The sequence below is a fragment of the Solenopsis invicta genome, chromosome 5, assembly GCF_016802725.1.
Source record: "Solenopsis invicta isolate M01_SB chromosome 5, UNIL_Sinv_3.0, whole genome shotgun sequence".
NCBI lineage: Eukaryota > Metazoa > Arthropoda > Insecta > Hymenoptera > Formicidae > Solenopsis > Solenopsis invicta.
The window spans coordinates 22,074,297-22,087,671 of NC_052668.1; the positions used below are offsets into that span (position 1 = coordinate 22,074,297).

The 13,375-nt window shown below is 40.9% G+C and overlaps 1 protein-coding gene and 1 long non-coding RNA gene across 2 annotated transcripts in view; one reads left to right on the top strand and one right to left on the bottom strand.

Annotated features, from left to right (window-relative positions):
* LOC105195166 (zeta-sarcoglycan) overlaps nt 1-13,375 on the top strand; it is a 207,219-nt gene that overhangs the window by 22,944 nt on the left and 170,900 nt on the right. The window lies entirely within an intron of this gene.
* The window catches only part of LOC120357700, a 107,411-nt gene continuing 94,094 nt past the window's right edge, over nt 59-13,375 (bottom strand). Inside the window, exon 3 of the long non-coding RNA XR_005574703.1 lies at nt 59-1,472. This is a non-coding gene — a long non-coding RNA (uncharacterized LOC120357700). The remainder of the gene's footprint in view (nt 1,473-13,375) is intronic.

Below are 13,375 nucleotides of genomic sequence, written 5' to 3' on the forward strand. Positions count from 1 at the left end.
GGCGCGCACGCAAGAGCTCTAAGCTTTTTCCATTTTACGATAAATAAAGGTATAGGTATTGCTTTTTGTACATTTTTTAATTTAAAGTTACATGACGTTGGATTTGGGCGCGCCTGGGGTAAATTATTTTTAAAGCACGCGTTAAACCGCATATACCCACGCAATGGATTAATTGAATTTACGAAAAAAAACCTGTTATATTTATTGTTGTGCGCGGTTTTTATTACTTCTCGCGCGTATTAATATATTTGTCCGTACAGTTTTTTTTTTTCGTGTCGACAATACTTGTCATTTGTTTCCTTTCTGCATGTGACTAGCAATTATTAAAAAAAAATTGTTGTTAAAATATTTTTAATTTTGAAAACTCTATCAAAAATTTTATCTGGAGAGAGAGGGGTCCGCTTTATAGATTTGATATAAACGGCATAGCTTTTTCGTCATGTTCAATGCAAGATATTAGTCGAACGCAGAGATAATGTATCATGCGAATCAAGTGGAAAAACTAGTATTTTAATCATGAAAAGCAGTGAGAACTATTATGCGATCGGATCTCTACTTTCGTAGATGAGAGCCAGATACGCTTTTTAGGAAAGTACGCTTTGCTCGCGTTAATGGAAAGCTGTGCTAAATTTTGTGCGCAGAAAGTTATGTGCCACGGCGTTAACAAAATTTGCCTTTGCCTTTTTTGCATGCGACGAAACACAGGTGCTTTTTATACCACTCGATATAGTCATCGCTCGCGAGCTCATGGTCGACGCATTACTACGTGAAACGCAATTCTGCGCGTTGAAATATCGATTGCGTCACTGATGCAACGATGATATTGCAGTTGTAAAAATCTGAAAGGATACGTAATGAGTTGTCAGTGTTTTGATCACTTTTTTATCCATTCGAAACAAACTCTCAAAAGGGACCGTCTCGTTGTCGATGTCATGCTAAAGCTTTTGCACGTGGGAACGTGGAAACGCATCGGGCGCCGTTGACGTCGTTCGCGTCAGATACGATCGGTATCGGGACTCGATTTCGCGCGAGTATAAATCTCAGAGTCTACGACAAGGTGTATCGTGCCTCTCCAACGGGAAGGGTAACACGAACAGGGACGGGGTTACAAGAGGCAGGGTCTCCTCATGCCGGTTACAGGGTAGTGGTTGCGGCGTCGAGACGTCGAGTTACTGGGGGGGGGTGCGAGGAGGGGCTGCTTTGGAGAACGGTGTGCACGAATATAGATGGCAGGTACGTGTTGTCCTGGGCGGCCAACCCTCGAGTTGCACTCTCGACTGATTTACTACCCCTCGTCTTCGGCTGCTGGTATCGGATTCGCTGAAGGTCCGGTCCGAGGGTGCCAATCGAAAGTTGTATTAAAACGACGACGCCTCGCACGACACGCGCCCCCGGGATATTCTTCTTCCGCTGTCACCTGTCAGGACTGTTCGGCTGAATCGATAGGATGATACGAAGGGCGATCGTCCTCTCTGTTTCACGAAGAAATACTATGTTAGCCCCCTGTAATAGGGATTTCCTCCGGATACGAATATGTGTACAACTTGCCTAATGGCAATATCCACATTGATGGATAACAGTCATCAATTTAGATTATTGATTAATTAAAACACTGGCTACTGACTATTACGATAAATACCAATTTTTCTTTATGTTTTATGCACTGTTAAATATTAAAAAATGAAATTTAATCAATTCCTTCAATTCCTAAATAATATTCTGTTATTTTTAACGCCAAAAACATGTAGTTCAAGTACAACCTTTTTCATCTGATCAATCTATTTCTGTGATTGAATTTCTTAGTTTCAAAGTAAGCAGCATACATTAACGTATGCTTAGTAAATAATTTTCTCTAAATTTAAATCAACTTTCACATTTCTTAAATTAAATTATTTAATTAAAAAATTTATTTAACTTTAAATTTTTTGTTAAATTAACAATATATTAAATAGGAACACAATGCCCATTTACATAAAAATGATCAAAATAACTCAAATTGTATATATTTGACACTACGATATTAAAAATCATTTTTAATTTATTTCTCTTTGTATCTCTGTTTATTATGTAGACGCAAACGATTTTTATAATTACATATACATTGAGAAAAAATTGTTAAATAGACTAAATTTTTCAACTCGATTAAATTTCTTCGAGTATTTATGTATTTAAGTCAAATATATAAATGCTTGAACTAGAAACATTTAATTTAACTTAAATATATAAATACTTGAAAAAATTCAAGTTGAAAAATTTATTTAACAATTTTTTTCGATGCAATTTTGATCGGCATGCTACAGAAAGTTCTTTATGATCCTGCGGGATCATAATGACGTTCCATTTAAAGCACGCGGCGTTAATCGCGTAGTGTCTGCGCCTCTCTTCGCCCTCGGTGTTTACAATTTCGCGGTATACTGGTCGCGACTTTGCATATTTTACGTTTCTACGCGCGAGGTGATGCGCGCTCGACTTCCTCCGCAGAATGCGGATTGTACACGCGAAATGCACGTGCGCCGTACCAAGATGCAAGATAAGGACGACAATGCGCTCGAGACCGCGTCGTGCGCCCGTGGCGCGGTTAGTACTCTCACCACGACCATTTTTAAGACCACCGCGAGCTCTCTCTACTCTCAAGTTTTCTTCTTTAACACGGACCTTTCCGTGGCCCCTTGATCTCCGTTCACCCTCCGTGCTCGACACTGGACTTTCTTTTACCACCCACGATGGGAAAACGGCGAGTGGACTCAGTAAAAACTGTTATCGTCCACAACAGTCGAGCAACATCGGAATCTCCCGCGCTGGCGCGGAGACGTCAAAAGGGAAGAGAGAAAAAGTAGAACACAGTGCTTTTCGAGGCGAACTTTCAAACTCGTAAGGGTGCGGCAAGTTTTTTTTTTGTTTTTTTCACTCGCGGTCGTGCAAAGAATTGAATTTGATCCGTTTCCGGGATCTGCAGAGAGAGAGAGAGAGAGAGAGAGAGAGATTTATCTCCACGCCAACACGATCCTCGGCTGTTCGATCTTCGGATCTTTCGTTTCTGATTTTGTGATTTTTTCGTTCGCCGTGTGCCGGTGGCCGCCGCGCCGTTTAAACGAGCGAGCGGCATGAAAAATGCCGCTTGCCCCTACGAAAATTCTGTTACCTGACGCGAGATTTATACGGTCACAAAGGAATTCGCGATGATCGGCTTTAAAGTAGGTAAGCCCGTCTCGCGGTTGTAAGCTAACCCGAAGGTCCCGGGATTTTCCGCGAGCGGAGCGGGGAGGAGGGAGGCCGCCCGAGTTTTCCCGCGCGTGATGAAAAATATGCGCCTCTCGAAATAGCGACGACGATATCGCGCACGAGTGCGCGCCCGTAAATGGAACAAAGTTGTTGAAGTCTAAGAAAACAATGTAAAAGGGCTCGAAACCGGGGAGATTCCGGTAAATCTCCCTGCGAGCGATCCTTTATTTCGCCGATGTACTTTTACGGCAAACAATTTTCCAACGGCTGTTGCAATTACATATTCATAAATGCGAGGCGTTTTTTACGATATGAAATACCACCCGAAAATCGAAGAACTGAAATAATATTTGTATTCATTAACAAGCCCCGCACTTTCGATACTGGCTCTTTTTCATCTTCTTGCTGTCTCTCTCTATTTCTCTCTCTTACTTGAATAATTTAGCCCGTTCAGTAACCTTCAATATTAGTTCAATCCGACACTACTAACGCTTGCTTCTAGCAAACGTTCAACGTTTCTAATGCACACTTTTTTTTCCTTTTAATAAAACCAAGTAGAGGTGTTTCTGTTATTTTTAAAAATAGGGAGAATCTCTCTCAAGTGACATAAAGGGTACGTAAATACGCATGAATTGTTTCGTTTAATTTATTCAGAGAGATTAATCTACCTCGAAAGATGTGTATTCGTAGCTTGAAACTTTTAACAGTGAGCTGTACTACTTTCGAAAAATAACCAAGTCGCACGGGGCTTTTAACTCACGAGCGACGCGACGTTTGAAAGCGTAACTCGCTGCGGTCAGGGATTTCCACGGCAGTCGGAATTAAATCATCGTCAGACCGTTTAAGAAACGAGATTTATACGTAGACGCGGACGCAATAACGTAAGAGTGTGCAAGTGTGCGCTGCAGCGCGAAAGAGGGAAAAAGCTCGCGGTACGCGGCACGTCTTCCTCGTTAAAAATTCGTGTGTTCTCCGTGACAAACGGCACCGATTCTTATCGAGGCTTGTACAGACCGCTGCTTAACAACCGCCTGCAAAAAGCCGCCATCTCCGTGGTCGAAGACAAATCGCTCTCGCGTTTTCCACTCGCGTGATCTTCGCCGTGATCCAACTTACATAGCGTCGTTTGCTCCAAGCAGTGGTTTTTAAAGGTTTGCGCGAGTCTTAAGAAAAAGGGTGAAGCGATGTGAAGATAGGGACTTGAGAAAAAGCGCGAGGATGTTGAAGATAAGGATACTTAATGGCCGTCTTGTACAGCGAAATGGAAAATGCTGAACGCTCGGTAATGCAATAAAATTAGAGATGAACGCTTGTGCAGATTTTTTTCAATTTTTCGACGAGCGAAGAACAATTTATCTGTACAACTCTCGTAAATATGTCGATAGAAAACTCAGATAGAAACCCAAAAATAAATATGACTATTATAAATTTCAATTTTTCGATTCTCCCGCCGTATTATAAATACGTTGTCGCAGTAAGAAATAATTGTTTTTCTTTTACTCAAATAAAAGTATATCGATCTATTTCAAAACTATTTAAAGAATGTCATGACGATTTAATGCTTCAATATTTTCTGGAAATAACTTCTAATGCAAGTACAATCTGCGGCACAAAGTGCCAATATCGAGGCTGCTGATGTCACTGTACTTTCGAGCTTGAGACGTCAGTATATGTAGCAAGTCCTGAATGTTATACATGATCTATAAATAATTTCGAGGCAAAGATGTCCCGACAAGCCGAAATATCGTCTAGGACAGGCTTCCGCGCCGGCATGCGCCGGATTAGAATTCGAGTGCAGTCGCGACCTAGCTCCCACGGGAGCGAGGAACGTAGGACCGTAAAGGTTTGTTGCGAACCGCGCGTTGGGTCGGTCTGTATTATAAAATTCTACGCGGTCCTACGAAGAGGGAGAACTTCCATGCGACACGAACGATTCTTGGGAGGGCTCGTAAATAAATTGCGGTTTATGCTTGCATCGAGACGCGCCTAGTTTCCGCGAAATTTAATTCATCGCGTTTATAATTTCATCGTATAATCTCTAATTGAGACGTGATAATTATTAACTCTCGCAAGCAACTCTTGTAAACTTGCGAATCTCGCTTCTGTCTGCCTCTCTTTCTCAGTTTGCGGAACGTGTCACGAACTTCTTAACGCTTTGTATCTCGTGTTTCTCTTAGTTCTTTTGCTCCGAGTCTTCATCGATCACCCGTGCGTACAATCGTATTGCAGTCGAACACGACTTCGACTTCGGCGAAGACAAATCGCAATTTGTTTATGTATCTTTCGAAGACCTACACAGTCCTCTGTACGAGAAGGTTTCGGTCGTCGCCAAGATTTACCGCTGTGGTCCCGATTCTGCGGATATCAAAAGCAATTTCATGGATTATCCCTCTCTCTCTCTCTTGCACTGCTTCTCTTCAACCCTCACGTCAATTCTGCGTCGTTCTTTCGCCCTGTCTCCCCGCGCGTCGACTCCTCCATTGCGCTTTCGCTCTCGAGGTAATCTCCAAGAACTTCTGGAGATGGATCGTCCCGCGGGAAGGAAACCGAGGACCGACTTTACCCGCGGCATTTACGCAAACAACTGGGGAAACTACGTTTCCGTCGGTCCGCGTCACGCTTCTCTTCGGCTCACAATCAGCGGGAGAAATAATGCTTAGGACAGTCGTGACTTTCTCTCTTTCCTCTCTTTCTCCCTTGTGACGAAAGCGCGCGAGTTCTGTCGCTTGAGTTAGACTCGGGGCAAATGAAATTCTCAGCCATTTAATGGCGAGATAATGGCAAGGGCAGCTACTGAGAACAAAGAGAGCGAAACTTTCGAAAAATAAATATAGCTGAATCTATATATTTTCTTAATTGTCTTTTTGCGTGATTAACATTTTATTTTAAGCTATTTTACGGTGCATTATCTGGCAGAGTCGATCTCAAAACTCTTGAGGGTATCTTTCAGATAGTGAACTTTCGAAATGCACTGTTAGAGAGCAAAACTCTCGATAGGATCGCTATCAGGGAGTAACGTTACTACTAGCAACTTTTAACTCTCGTCCTGAATACCTACGCCATTTTTTTACGAGATTCAGCAACTAGTTTGTAATGTTTGCGAGCTTACTCGGATGGTGCGAATTTTCTTGGACGCCGTTTCGTGAATAGGAACTGGATGAATGCCGCGGAATTCTTTGCCCCGGCAACCCCGGTAGTATTTCATTAATGTACTTTAAGAAGATCGATAATTCGAGGCACTCGCGGATTTTTCAGTCGCTTCTCGGACGCTTCATTTTCGATAAATCGAAAAGACAGATGAGAAGAGAAATACATATTTGCACGCGCGCTGTCAAGTACACTAGTATCAATTATGTAAATTAAGGCAGAGTTGTCGAGTGCGTATTACTCAAGTTATTTTTTATTACATTTGCCATGTGTATATATTGATTTGTACACAAATAAATATTGGAAATTGTAGCTTAATGCTTCAGATATTATTAATACAATATTTAATCTTTCGCTAATAACAACAACAAATTAATTTATTATAAACCTTTTTGCAATATGCTGCGAAAGATACAATTTAAATACCGATCGCTTAAATTATACCTGTAAGTTTGTGGTAAATTGTATCGCCTTTGAAAGTATTGAAGTTATGAATTAAAATAATTAAAGTAGAGAGATAATCGACCGATAATGTGACAACACAAATTAAATAAGAACTACTAATTACTTTTTTGGCCGAATTACTTTTTCGGTCATAGCACAACTCTAAATTGAACATGAATTAGTAGTATCATGTTGTTATTAAATTGAAATTAATTAATTTTAATTAATATTAATGTTAAAATAATTAAACATATAAGAAATCATTAACTAATAGTTATTTGTTAATAATTTATCGAAAAATAATAAAATAATAAAATAAGTTTAATAATAATAATAAAAAGTAATGACGTCGAAATAAAAGTGACCTAAATCTATTACAATTGATACTTTATCAATTATCAGTTACTATTATCAATCTTACATTAATACCATTAATTCTGATAAAATTTGTGGTGATACAAGTTGAGAAATTTGTTAGATTTTATAAAATATCAATTTTTAATCTTTATTATAATTAAAGTTAATACGTATGTACAATAAATGTAAAATATTATATTGTATTATAAATCTTCAAAATATACAAATTTAATATAAAATTACACGATTACGTTATTATCAGCTACATATTGATCAAAAATTAATATTTGTTGTACCTGATTTTTTTAAGTATTGTTAGCTTTTATGAAACAACGTTTAACTTGTTAAACTTTTGTTTACTTATTTCTCACATTTATTTTATATTTTTGTTAAATTAAAATATAAAATATTGATGCGGTATGATTTAGACATCCAGCACGCAGACATTCAGCGATTTCTCCTCTATTTGACAGAATAACGTTAAAAGTACCACCTTAGCCCAATAATTTATTTTATTAATATAAACTTCCACCCAGACATTTCGACAGTTACACAAAATTTAATTCAGTTTTCATCTTTTGAAAACGGAAGTAGCAGCACTGCACTTTCCTTCCAATGCTTATAATTAAAACTACTAGGTCGTTAATTTGATTCTCTTAAATTCTTGTTTCCTAAACCGCAAACTAATTTAATCGCATTCTCTCTGTAGGCTATTTCGCACAAAGATATCTCGAGGTTTCAAAAGACGCCGCGAAAATCGTCACGGAATAAGACGCGGACAAGACAACGAAGTAGAAGGATGGGAGAAGAGAAACCGACCGAGAGAGATCTCGGGGCAGAGGAATAAGGGTTGTCGAGAACGGTGTCAAAGCCAAGCCGAGCGGGCTTCTCCCGTCGGGTAACTCTCGTCGGCTGCGCGAAAAGTCCAGTCACGTCCGCGGGCTCCCGAGGCGAGACACGGGTACACACACCTTAACCTTTGCTTTTTCCCTCCGACCACCGTCCTCAAAGCCCCTTTGCCGAAGGTTTGGGTTGCGGCTTTAGACGAGTCACCTATTCCTTCTCTTCCCCTTTTAGACACGGACGTACGTAGTTACGAATCATCGTATCTGGACGCGAATCCTCGAAGCGCGATTGCGTTCGGCGTTTCTACAGCGTTTCTCAGGGACGACTTTGCGAGGCGTTAAGTTCATTCACCGATGCGATAACTCTTTATTCATCTTACCTTACTCTCGTCTACGGAAGATGTCTTTCCATGGGGTGATAAAGAACACGCGCCTCAAAGAGCTAATTGATTGAATTACCATGGGCACTGGCTGCACCTCCGTTCACCGCTCCGTTGATGTGCAAAGTTATTTTACGACAGAAATCAGAAATCTCGCCGTATCGATCGCATATGACTAATCTGATTGGACACGTGATAACACGTTGACAGAATATACGAAAATTGTACAAATACAATTTCGTGATAATCATCGTAATCATTACCGATGTAATGATTGCGATTGTAAAAGTCTATTTATATTATTCGTAATATTTTGAAATCTTGACGCGCAGACAATAAAATAAAGCGAATTAATTGAAAGCTCTGAATGTATCATTTTCAACATTATTCTTTAACAATCGACTTCCGTTGCAGTTTCGCTACATTTTTAGATCGACTCGAAATAAAATCAATATTTCATTCGGAAGAAATTGCGAAGAATCCACTCGTTGCAGCTAAAAAGACGCACACTCTATCTTTCGCGTTACGAAACTGACGATCGGGAAAAATAAAAATAACAAAAAAAAAAGGAAGACAGAAAGGGATCGGTGACGCGTCGACGTTGAACTCTTTTAGGTGAAACGGGTCAGCGCGCAGCCGCTTGTTCGGTCGGTTATTTAGTGCTGCGATTCGGTCGCGTTACTCGAAACGGACACCCCCCGTTTGTTTAGCATTTTACAACTGCGCGGCACGGCCGCAAACGTGCACGCATACACGCGGTACCACGTACCGAATTTTCGAGCCGCTCTCATTTAGCGCTGGCGGGCTTGTAAAAGCGATCGGCGGCTAACGAGAGCCGATGAGACACTGCCGGTCCGATAATTAAGTATTGCCGCGCCGAGGTTTAATTCGAGAGCTTTCTCACTCGTCTCCTCTCTCTTTCTCTCTTCGGTCGAACCACAAATTCGAAAAAGAAACTGTATCCGTACCGGCCTGTATTCTGATTTTTCTCAATTCTTGCCTGTGCGAAACGACAAAAAATTTCCCGCCACCTTATGGGCGGCCGCAAATCTCCCGATTGAAATTTACCAATTGACATTACGCGTCTCAACACGAATGCGTGATTTTGTAAAGCTGAATCTAGATCAAACGAGCGGGAAAAAAATACAAATGAACAGCTTGCTTTACCGCATCGCGAACACTGGCCATGCTGTTCGCGCTCGTTTACGTGGATCCGGCTTTAGATCTCGTGCGCGCCAATCGGCGCGACGATGAATGAGCCTTTGGGATAAAAGCGACGTGACACGATACGCCGCGCCGTTCGTTCTTGTTTTCATCCATTTACACGGGTACGCACTTTTTATTAGAATGTACAATATTTACATTAATTACATTATGTTCTATATTATCGGTGTGGGATTCATGCCGATATGCGATTGCGTCTCTTAAATTCATTTGCGTATGCATAATAAATATGTATATGAATACGGGGGATATATTTTATTTCTGCTTTTATTTTATTTCCACCTGCTCTTCATCATTTTTTATCCGCGCAACAAAAAAAAAACGTAAAAATAAACCGTATGAAATTATGACAGAGATGACACGACACCATATATCACTAATGGATTTGTCGGAATTATCAGGATGCCTGTATGAGTGCGAGTGATAGAGAAAGAGAGAAATATGCGGTCATTCGTTACCTCGATTAGTCTATTTGTCAGATAAAATAATGGAGTGCCATCTGATTTGTGTTTGATTTCCAGCCGTCTATTTTTGTTACATCGAGCGAGTTCGGAGTTCAGGAAAATGCTTCAAGAATTCCAAAGGAGAGATCGTAGATCTACAAAGAAAATATAGACCGTTCACATCGGCATTGTGTGTTTGCGTCATTGTACCGAATTAAGAATGTCGCAATGACCGACATTCCGCCTGGCGGCACTAAACTTAGAAATGCACTTAAGCGAATCAATAAACACGCTTCGAACTTTACGAATCTTCTCGCTCAACCTTTTCGCCGTTCGTCGGCTTGAATGCGAAGTTTACTCGCATCGAACTTATTGTTGGAGCCGTTAATACTTGAAGATATTTTCATTGTCGCTCTCTCCTTCAGTCACGCAGGTGAGCTAGGTGTGATAAAAGAACTTTACTTATGAAAAAGCAGCGCTCGCAGCGCTTAATTACTTAATGAAAATTAGATTTTACCAAATAATGTCCTTCATTTTCGCACTTGTTTCTTATTTTGTGATATTAAATATGAATGCGCTTTAGCTACATTACGGAATTTTTTACCAAAGTTCTCCTACAGCGCTGAAAGTCGGCTTCGTTAATAAATGACGACGAATTTTTCTAAAAACACGTTTACGAAGTGTAACGCGCGAAGAGATTAATAAAATCGCGTAACTTGACCTCCTTTCTCTCCTTAAAATTCATGAATTTTTCGTAGGAAATTCGGTATGCAAAACAAAAAATTACATCTCTCTCTCTTTGGTATCGGGACGCATTTTGAAATTCGCTGCGTGTTTACCTACTGGTAGCTACCTTCGCGATATATGCGGCGACGTGCACTATTTGCCTGCACGCGCTAAATTTTAAGTGTCCCCGTCGGAAGTAATCAATTCGATGTCGCAGCGCATCGACGGCAATATCAGCGCGCGGACACGCGTGCGTGCTCTGATTTTCAATTGTATTACGTATCTGATATACATATACATATATATATATATATATATGTATATATATATAAAGCGCGCTCGTTTCCCCTTCGTGACTGTAAACGCATCGCATGCCGGACAGTCAGTCCTGGCGTCTGCAAACATTCGAGCGCACCCCGCGAAGGCTGTAAAGGAAATATCGTTGAAAGCATAATTCCACTATGTTATTCCGGAAAAATCCGACCGGCACCTTGCACAACGCAAAAACACGGGAATCTAGTTTCGCACGCTATCATCGCGCACGCGATCTCACCGCCGAAAAAAAGGTGGCAGGGGAAAAAAAAAGAAAATACACGTAGCGCGCGATAAAATGGATCGATCGAATGTAGTTTGCGATGCAAAATACTTCATCGAATCGTTCATCTCGTGCGTACGAAATTATTTTCCCGCCCGCGCGTCCATCGCTCGAGCCGTTCAGCTTTTTGTCATCCTAATGATTCGTTCGACCTTCATCCATTTCTTGGGATTCTCGATTAAATCGAATCGACCTGCGAGAAGATGTTAATCCGATTTATTTATTTATTTTATTTTTTTTAAACGATCGATTCTTTTTAAATATCATTTTCATCTACATGAAAAAGTCGTTAACGGAATGAAGCTTAATTATAGTTACGTTTCTGCTCGGATATGTATCCAAAAACTTTTTATAATTTATCGCAGCTATACGAAGCGTTTAATAACTCGCGCAGCTCACGTTAATCGATCCGGCTTTCAGTTTCGTGCGCAACGCAACAACTTTTCGAGTTTCGATATTTGCCGGCTAAAAAAGGGACACGTGACGATTCCGTCAAAGGGTAAAGGGAGCTTCGCGGCAGAATCGACTCTCTCCAGAGTGAGCGATTACTGCCATCGGGAAAATTCGATCGGAAACACGATCGCCCGTAGTTTCCGCCACGCTAAAGAACGCGGCAAGAGAGAGAAAGGGCATGAAGAGAAAAATAGAGTTGCGAAGAAAGAGGGGAAAGAGATGGAGATACGAATTGAGTCGAGAGGGAGTATCGGAACGAGAAAGGATGGACGTGGTGGGAAACGACGAAAAAAAAAAAAAAAAAAAAGTGAAAATGGAGAGGGAGGGAGAGAGAGACGGAAAGAGAGAGAAAAGACGGAATCACCTCGCGGTGGACGAGGAGATTGGCATTCACGGTTAGTGAAGCTTCGGTGGTCGCGAATGGAGAGCGCAGGATATCCGAATGGTGGACAGGGGGTATAGGCGTGTGGGAAGGGAAGCGCGCGGCTATCAGGCACGGTCGGTCAATTTAAACCGAAAATACAAAAAGTAAATTAGCCGGACAGAACGACCGTTCAGTGGTTTGCTCGCCACACACTCCGCCACGATGCGACGCGACGCGACGCGACGCGGCGTGTCGGGGCCACGTGTGCGTCGGATCGTGCAGAGACCGCTCGCGGTCCGCGCAGAAATTTCACGGATGCCGGTATGTTATTACAGATCCTAGCGTGGCAAAGCCATGCTCTCCGCACGCGTGTGTGGTCCCTTCTGGAATCGTAAGGATTCACGGATCTCGAGGCTTCGTTATGTCGATACATTGCCGATGAATATTCTTTTTCCCCACACTTGCACGTTTCTTATATTTGCATGTAAGATACAGAATAAAATATTCATTTACTTTGAAATAGTATTTTTGCATTTTTTTTCTAAAGAAAGAATTAAGGACTTGCGCATAATGAAAAAAATATTAGGAATATTAAAAATGAAAAGTAAAACTAGGGATTAAGTGTAATGGGCACGTAATGGACACAAATAAAATATAAGACAAAAATGTATCATACAAGGTACACACAATATAAATTTATTATTTATCTATAATCTTCATTGAGGAAACTGAGTCTCAACTCTAAAATTTCTATCAACGAATATTTTTCGATTGTGTGCAGGATACTAACTCTAGATCAATCAAAGAATCCACGAATAAGAAAAGATGTGAGTAAATCTCTGACAAGCTCTTTCTCTCATTTCCTTTTTTGTTCGATATTCTCCTACTCTATTTTAACAATTAATATTCCACGCATTAGAAGAGAATTTGCAGTACATTACTGTACGTGATGAAAGTTGATTAATTTCTTTCGAGCGAGTTGAGACGAGTTTGATGCGAGTAAATCTCGAAGCAGATGCACCTTGTCGACAGCTTCCGGCATCCAACGATAGTATTTAGCAACTATATGGTAGCGATTGCTGTTATTGGCTATCCGGCGGCGCCGATCCGCGATGGATCGATCGAATGTTTTCAATATTAAATTCACCGTAGCGCATCGCACCGCGTGCTAGGGT